Below are 9,268 nucleotides of genomic sequence, written 5' to 3'. Positions count from 1 at the left end.
TAATTCACTTTTTGGTTCAAGGTATTTTTTTATTTTACCTCAGTTTAATGGAATAATTCTAGGGCAACATGTAGTGCACATGTTTAGTTTCAGTTCTTTGAGTATACAGACTCTAATTAATATTCTGAATTTTTTCTGAGTTGGCTTTTAGGACAGTTTGTCCAACCAGAAATGTATAAGCCTGGATTTTAGGAATCTCCTGTCACCATTACCAGGCACTTTCTAAAGTGCATAAATCTAGTTGATCTGTCTGACTCTCTGTCCTCTAGCTGAAATTATTTATATACTTTTGTAGCAATATTAGATGAATACTGAGAATACTTGCATGTTCAAATCTCTTTTCACATGCAAGAATACTTGCATGTGAAAATCAGAAGTAGAATGCACTGGTATTTCTGACTTGCTTTTAGTGAATGTATTCACAAAGATGAGGGTGGAGGAACTGGATGATTTATTTTTGTATTTTCCCCTTTAAGCAAAAAAACAAAAGAGAGAATGCTTTCTCATAACAGAGGAGGGAGGTAACAGCACTTGGCAAAAACATAACATGTTTTGCTGGAAATGATTTTACTTTGTTCCTGAAAAGTATGCTATTTATTGGCAGGTTAGGACAGTGTTTTACGTGTGTAATATGAAATTAGTGGAGGAGGAGGTGAAGAGAATTCAGTCCAGATTATTGGTTACAGTAAATTTGTTTTCTTGTGCTAAATAGGCATAAAATGGGTTTATCCAGCTACCTAGTGGAATACATAGACAGTGTAGTTGGGCCTTTCTTAACCTCTGTCCCTACTTCTTTAAGCCTCAGCACAGGACATAGCCAGGTCATTTCTGTACCCTGATATAGTCTCCAACTGCTGGAACACCCCATGGCCACAATTTTTCCAACTATTTAGTTGGTCTAATAAAAAATATCACATTTTACCCAAAGAACCTTGTCTGCCCATGTCCAGAAGACATTTTTCCTGGTTAAAGAGGCTCAGTATTGCATCTCAGATATCCCCAGTTACTAATCATTTGCTGTGTTTTGGCAGGTCCTTAGCTAAACTCATTAAAATCACACATTATGAGTACTACTGATCATGCCACATCCTCCTTACAGCAGCAAAACAACCAGCCCATCTCCTGAGGTGAGAAATGTGTTTATCAAGTTTCAGTTCCATGCAAATTATAACAGTTTTTAGATGCATGCTGAGAACAAGGGTTGTGCTAGACACCCTTAAAGACTGAATGCCTGACTCTGCAGGAAGCAGAAAGTCGGTTTATTTCACAGATTGTTTTTGTTCTTTCTGATGCTTCCATGGATTGAGTTAAATCATTCCTAAAAAGTAAATAAATACAGCAGAGGGAAAAGCAAATAGTTGTGTAAATGGGATTGGCCTGCTCTTCTGAGCTGCTAAAACAGCAGAATGATTCGATTAAATAAACAATCATTTTTACCAAACAATGTTCATGTTAATCTGTTGCCAACACATTTCCTGCTATTTTGGCTGCTCTTTATTCTTAATGTTCAATAAGAATGCAACTGTGTTAACTAAGAATCCTTAGTGGTTCTGTATACTTCATCACCTTTCTCCTATGACTCACTGGTACTTTCAAAGACACTTGTTATGGGGGGAAACACATATGCACACATAAATTGGGAGATACTAGAATTAAAGGATAAAATACAAGAAAGAAGCTTATTTTCCTGCAAAGATTGTGATGATAGATGAGGATTATTTTCTCTTGCTGGCTGGGTTTCTCTTGCTGGTTAGCTGGAGGGTCATCAGCAAGTCTAGCACTGCAACTATTATCTTTATCTTGGTCTTTCACTTTTATTAGTTTTTCAGCCTTGGCAGTGGAAGTAGTTAGTGTGTGAATGTGTAAAGCAGAGCACTCAGCATTTTCTGTGAACTTCATGATGTGCTTTCTGTTTTATAATGTGATATCACCAGGTTAGCGTCGTTTTAGGTCTCTGAAACATACTTGGAGAACTTTTTAATATAGAAACATATCAAAATGGCTATTTTCATATAGGCTTTGTGGGTATGTATTAGCATTTTAAAGTAAAATAAACTTACAATTAGAAGTACTAGCATATGGAAGGTGGAATCTGATGGCACAGAGAACCAAATATAAATAATAGAATTTACACAGCATAAAGATACTATACACAATGCCAAATTCTGTTCCTTGGCTTTTCTATGTTGTAGAATCCTATACAAACACACACTCAAGATAGGTAAATGTTTCAGAAAGCACCTGTGAACATTTGTTCACATTTCTAAATGAATTTGCTCTGGCTGTCTGTTCACCTCTGGCATTCTCTTTCTGTGATATTTTAGCAAATGACTTCACTGGCAAAAACATTCATAGAAACAGCACTTTGTAAGCAAACATTGGAAAATATACACTGAATTTTAAGGATCAGATCACAATGCATAAGAAGGTACCTGGTTTATGGATGTTAAAGAGGGCACACATTTCTCTGTAGAAAAATACTCCCTTGATGTTCAGATATTTTTGAGAAATATGTATATACACACTCTCATTTCTCTCTCCACAGATCCTACAGATAGGACAGCTGGAGTCAGATGATATTTCAGTACTGCTGTTCTTGAAGTTGCCAGAGAAAAAAAAACAAGACTTTATACCTGAAGGAGCTCAAAAGCCTTTTGTTTCAGTTGGTAACCCTATTTTTTTAAATAAAAGGAGGAGTAAATGTTTGTGAAACAAGCTTTTCTAGCATATAATGTGCATGCAGCCTTCCTATGCCCTGATGAACTGTAGGTAATTACCATTTTGTTGGTGGCAAAGAGTCAGCTCTGAAGCTAATGTGGAGAATTAAAGCAGAATGTACAGCGGGCAGCACCAAAGAAAGTCTGAATGTACAAAGCAGAGAGAGAGCATGATGAGCTATCTGACTCATTGGTCTCTGGTCAGAATAAGAGTATTAGAAAGCCGAACTGCTGTTCTAATTCTTGTCTTAAGATGGTTTCAGTCACACTGAACTATTTGGACTTGAAGATGGATTCCTGACAGTTCATTCTTTAGAGCAGTACCATGGAAAGATGGTCAGATGAGGATCATACCAAGAATGCTGTGAATCATCAAATGGTTTAGGAGACAAAGGATTACTTCCTTCATTTCATTATAAACAGAGGCTGGACATGGAATATCATGCTCACAAGCCTGAACAGTTTGTACTTTTGTTTAATTATGTGTATTAAGACACAGCTGATCCCTGAATAGTTCATCTGTGCTATTTTCTGCCCAGTGCCTCTCCTGGGTCTCAAGGAGGTCTGTTCCTTTGCAGCTGATATACAGCTTGGGAAAAAATGAATGAGGTTCCCAACTCCAGGGTCCTTTAGCTGACAGTTCTGTGAAGGAACTGAAAGCCTGAATGAAGAAAAAGGGGCCTTTGAGGTTAAAAAAGTTCCCACAGGGTACCCAGAGTGTTGCCTATGATGGGTGAAGACTTCATTTGCATGATTCCACAGTCAAGCAGTCTTATTTCTTATGGCTGCAGGGTGGGTATAGAACTCCTCACTCAGGATGACCATGCCCAGGATTGTCTAGCTCAGACATGACTGGCAAGTGTGGCTGTGGTAGCCCTTTCTTCCATGAATAAGGGATACCATTTGGTCCAGTGTAACCAAATTCAGCGGCACTGTCATGTGATATGTGCTTGATCACTCTCATTTTTTAAGCAATATGTATGAGAAACCATACATGCAATATGTATGAGAACCATACACTATGTATGAGAAGCCATACATATACGTTCAGGCAAGATTTCTGTTTGCTCTGGGCTATTGTCATGCATTTACACTTTCAGCACTATTTTTAGCATTTTCTCTTCTGAGCTCGCTTGTCTGATAAATTATTCCTTTGGGAATAAATTTGATCTGGAAAGATGCCTAAGGCAAAGCAGACTTTCCAAATTGTTTTTCTGGCCACATCAATTTAGGCATAGAGAGACTGCAGCACCATCTGCTGTGGAGTAGTCTGAATTCTGGGAAACTGCTGAAAGATGCATTAAACCATGGAACAACCGTTTTACATAAGATGTTGGATATGGTGCAGGACTCTGACTGAAAGGGGGCCAAGAATCGAGTCTCTGGTCCAGATTTGTGACAGCTTTGATGTTTACTGAGGGCACAAACCAAACTTAGTTCAGGCAGAACTAGCCAGAGGAGGATCATCCCAGGTGTGCCAGCATCCAGAGACACTCTCTCTAGCTGGTCCAGATAACTTTTTTTTGTTCTTTAGGTGTTTATTACAAAAATGAATATACATTACTGTAGAGGAAGTCAAACAGAAGGATGTATCTTCAGTTAGTTCACTCCCCAAATCTCTCTCCTTTACCTAATTTCAAATGTAACAGAGAGGAAGCTTTCCACATCAGATTAGGAACTCCATTTTTGTTAGTTTTTTTAACAGGTTTAAATTTGTGCATGAACAGTCTATTATGCAACATCCTCAACAGAAGCCCTTCAGAGGACTGAAGAACAGTACTGATACCAGAAAAGCTGTGTATGTCTATACCAACCATACTGTTGGTCCAATGAAAGATATCACCCACAAGAATTCTTGCCTTTTGCACATCTCCTGGACCAGGAGATGTTGAGGCAACAATATCACCTCAACACTATCTTCTCAGGAAAGAAATTTGTTACTTTGGAGGAGTACTGTCACGAAGAGGTATCTAGGGTTTAGATAGGCTTAGGTGAACTTAGATGGGCCAATGGCTAAGTCATTCAGTCACCCATTACAGAAATGCTGAGAGCAGGATGATGCTTTGTATAATTATTGACAGATGTCCACAGGACCTGCACCAGAGAAAGGGCGAAAGAAACTGCTTGGCCTAAGATGCTGACAAACTTTGGATGTACTGGAGGGGTGATCTTAGGTGAAAAGAAGGAATGCCTGAAGACTTTGGTGCCATATTTTCTCATATACCATACCTACTGTATCTTGTTTTTGGGAAGGCAGAATGAAGAAAATTTTTTTTCCCCAGGATTATAACTGCATAGAACAGGAACAGAGCCTAATTTCACCTAACTCACCCTCCCTTTCCTGCCTAACTGAAGCTAAAACCCTAGCTACTGCTGAAGTTTGGTCTCGGATAGATGTCTGATAGCGAAAAGCGCTAAATAGTCTCCAAGTCTGTGAAACAGGAGAGAGACCAGGAACAGGTAGCAGACAGCAAAATTGGGCAAACAAAGATTGGCTTATTGCGTGGAACATCAGAACCATTAAAAAGGCGAGACTATGGTTAACACCTGTTGAGTGAAGAATGATACACCATTAAGTCAGTTGACTCCCTCAGCTGCCTGAATAGTAGGGCTACTGCTGCTACACAGTACAGCAGAAATCAAAATAGGGATCTTCTATTTCAGGCAGGAAATCAGTTTTACTGCTTAAGACAGGCACCACAATTTTTGGGGGGTTGATTTTGGGGGAAAAGATACATCTGCTATGCAAGCAAATAGAGTGTTTTCAAATACCTACAAATCTTAAGAATTTAAAAAAGCACAGTATATGTAGTTAAGACAGTCCTTTGCTAAGGGATTTTCTTGTTTTTGTGCCTCTTTGCCCCTACTCATGCTGTTCATAGCCCTTGTTGCAGGGACAGATAAAGAGTAACACAAATGTTCAATAATCAGCTTTATCTTTGATTAGGAACTCACAAACCAACAAAAGCTGAGGAGTGAAATGTTGCCTTTGTAGAAGCTAATGGTAGTTTTGACTTCAGTAGAGCCAGGATTTCACCCTATTGATCTGATCCTGAAACTCCTAACCTTCTGTTATTGGCCACACAAGTGAATCACAGAAAAAAGAGCTTGTTCTTTTGGCTTAATTTGGTACTCCTTTCTTTTTAGCCTTTCTTTTTGTGACTCTCTACCATGGGCATCCAAGTATCTGTGTTGTACAATGATACAGAGATAACTCAGACAAGAGTTTCAGCTGGTATGGATCAGTGTGGCTGTATTAAAATCCAGGAAGCTACACTAATTTACACCAGCTGAGGATCTAACTCACTATACATTTGTACATGAGAATCTATAACTACTTCAGTTCTTTGTACGCTTGAGCAGATTACATCAGTGGCAAAGTTCCCTGTGTCAGGCAATGAAAAAAATCTAAGGAAGCTCCAGGGGATAGTTTATGTGCTGAATACTGCACAATAGATTAGCTCTGGGATCTTCATACAAAACTCTTCTCTACAGGATCAGGCCCTTAGTGTGAAAATCTTTTACACTTATGGGAGAAACTGGTAAATGAAACCTATTGAACAAGTAATGTGTGTGGCCAGCAAAGCCTATGCATTATTCTTGGGGTTGCTCTTTAAAAAACAAAACCCTTAAAAAAAAATCAGGACACTTAAAAAGTATACAGAAGATTTTACACATGAAAAAGCATTTTACATATGAAAATAGCTCCAGTGCCTCATTTTTTTTAAATGAGTATTTTCTTTTCTGAAAATTACCAAAATGGTTTCCCTACTTAGATTATTTAACTACCTCACCTTATCAGTAACTTTTCAGTAGCACTGATCAGGGCAACAGAGTAAGTCTATTCAGAAATACCCACGAAGGGAGTAGAGGGAGTTCTGATCTAATTCTTTTTTCTTTTTACTTTTCCAGCAAGTTTTTAAAACCTTTATGTTTATTTTTCTGTCAGATGTGTCTACTGGGAGTATTATGGTAGCCTTCCTTGGATCTTCAGAAGACTGAGACGTAAAAAACATTAAAGACTAGTGATCTTTGCTTCATTTCGCTCATACTGGTGTTCATTATTTAAAGGGATGTTCATTTCTGTAGCAGTGAGTGCTACCAGATACAGTTGTTGGAGTGGGAGGTAAGTGAGGCATAAGGAATAATCCTAAAGCCACTTGCTGCTCTACAGCTGTTTCTTGGCTGAAGCACCCTATTTATGGAGGATTAGAATGAATCTGGAAAGGCCTATACAGGAGTGAGGGAGGCAACCACTCATTTACATATACCATATTTACTTGAATACAAGATGAGGTTTTTTTCCCCTTCAGCAGGAGGGAAAAAAGCCTCTCATCTTATATTTGCATACAAAGCAGAGGGGAGAGAAGACTGCTGAGCCTGAGCTGGGGCCAGTCAGACCCACAGCAGCTTCCTGCCCCCACCGTCCGCTAACCGACGAAACACTCAAGCAGTAAGCCTGTGCTGAGCTCTGTGCTGCTGTAGATACATGCCCTGCACTGCAGAGTTTAAAGCTAGCGTGATTATATCTGGTCAACAGGAGCTGTTGATGCACATTTGGACCAACTTTAAACTCCCCGGGCGAACTGCTTGAGCATTTAGTCAGGGTACTAGGTGGGATTTGTTTCCTGTACTAAGCCCAGTGGTGTTACAGCTATACTGTCATTAAACTGGCTAGCTCGCATAAAAAAAGTTAGCTTGGGTATGTCTACAGAAGCTGTAGGCTCACCTTTTACAGCAGTGTAAATTCACCCTGCCCTTGGGTAAGAAAAGGGCATCTTTAATGGCACACTGATAAATTCTCATACAGTGAAGTCATGGGCCAAAATCCTGGCCTTACCAAAATAAAAGGCAAAATTCTCATTAACTGCAGTAGGCTCCAAATTTCACCTTTGGATTCTGCTTCTACGAAGCCTCTTTGCAGAGCTTCTTGTGAACGTGGAACATGAAACTATTGCAGTATGTTCCTGAGAGTTTTATACATGCACTTTCATAACAGCTGAAGGATGGGGATCCTTCTTAAAATGTGAACATTTATCACAAGAATCAGGTATTCCCTGTATTTGTCATTACTTATTTGATCTTTACAGTAACAAGCTATCAGAACTGTAAGGTTCTTCTGGCTACTTCTGTTCTATGACTTTGCCTTTTGTGATAGGAAAAGCTAACAAACTGTAGCATATTGAGTATAAAATCTCATTTAGACTATACCTTGCATCAGTCAATTAAATAGGGCACAGCAGACTTGCTTCTTCCTTCTGAAACAAGTCAGAGCTCCAGATCAATCATGCTTTTCATACAACCAACTTCTATGTATGTTTTCCATCAAGCACAGCAGTCTAAATACTATAATTGCATTAACAGAATTCAGAACTTTTCTAAATTGTAATAGTAAAATTCATTGAATTTAATGCTTGGATTGAATATTATTTTTTTCATTATTTTGTACATTTTAAATTGGGAGCCTATTACCCTGTGTTCTCTATAGACTAAAGACAGCAAAAATCCATCTTGTATTATAAGTGAATCACCTTAAGGAAGTTAAAACACAAAAATCCAATTATTCACTATCTGTTATCTTTAAGAATTAAAGGGTAAATAGTAATGGGTGAACGGGAAAGAAGGGGAAAATGGTAAAAATCTGTAGTGTTGGAAAATAAAAAAGCACAGTCTAAAATTAAGTTAGCAGGAAAGTCCTACCTATCTTTAAGAATATGTGGGGGAAAACACCTAACACAGTTTAGAATCAGCAGATATAGGTGTGACAGGGTCCGTATATGAGGGCTGTATGCTAATGAGACTCAGGAACAGTGAAAACAACTATGCCATCACAAGTCTAAATAGAAAGCTATTTTCCTTTTTATCCATGCTTAATTGTTAAGAATATTCTCTGTATTTTTCATACTATTTCCATAGACATGGAAATTCCCACATTGTATTTTGAGAATGGTCTTTCCTTAAAAATGAAGGCCTATTCAGGGCCAACCTTATTTTCCTCTAGTGCAGCAGTTCTCAGACTTGTTAGATTCCAGACATCCCTGGATAAACTCATGGTATGCCTCCCTGGAAATGACAGTTTTCATTCTTTTTTTTGACTACAGAAAAAAGTTTTTTCTGCTGCAAAGAACTCAGACTACTGCTATGGAATTTCTGTTTGAAATCTGTGGGTGCCTATACACAAGAGGCTGCTGTAATGCGCTGGAATTACTGATTACAGATTAATCAAGTCTGCTGGAGTGTGGTAATTACCATGCTCCAGTAGCCTGGGGCACTTTATCTAAAGCTTGTTCAAGGAGCACGGCACCAAAAAAAAAGACACCCTCCGTGACAGGATTGGAAAGTATCCCAGATCTATTTGACCAACTTCTCCTTATGTTTCTATTAAGCTCTCATTGGCCTCAACTTAAGAGGTGAAATTTAATGCTCTGTGATGATTAGACAAGACTAGATGATCTAATGATCCCCTCTGGCTTTAACCTCTTTGAAACTGCCTTGGTGCAGCCAAACTCATGTTGCATAAATTTCTGATTTTATCCCCTGGAGGCTAGTCC

The 9,268-nt window shown here is 38.7% G+C and overlaps 1 long non-coding RNA gene across 1 annotated transcript; it reads left to right on the top strand.

Moving 5' to 3' along the window:
- The first annotated feature begins 370 nt into the window (after positions 1-370).
- Positions 371-2,941, top strand: LOC109295806. Its single transcript, XR_002096844.1, has 2 exons — positions 371-1,127; positions 2,546-2,941. It is a non-coding gene; the product is annotated as an uncharacterized LOC109295806 (long non-coding RNA).
- The last annotated feature ends 6,327 nt before the right edge of the window (positions 2,942-9,268 follow it).

The sequence above is a fragment of the Gavialis gangeticus genome, unplaced genomic scaffold (assembly GCF_001723915.1).
Source record: "Gavialis gangeticus isolate Ggan-Ray unplaced genomic scaffold, GavGan_comp1, whole genome shotgun sequence".
NCBI classification, from domain to species: domain Eukaryota; kingdom Metazoa; phylum Chordata; order Crocodylia; family Gavialidae; genus Gavialis; species Gavialis gangeticus.
The sequence above is the reverse complement of the archived record's forward strand: the minus strand, read 5'-3'. Positions and strand labels throughout refer to the sequence as shown.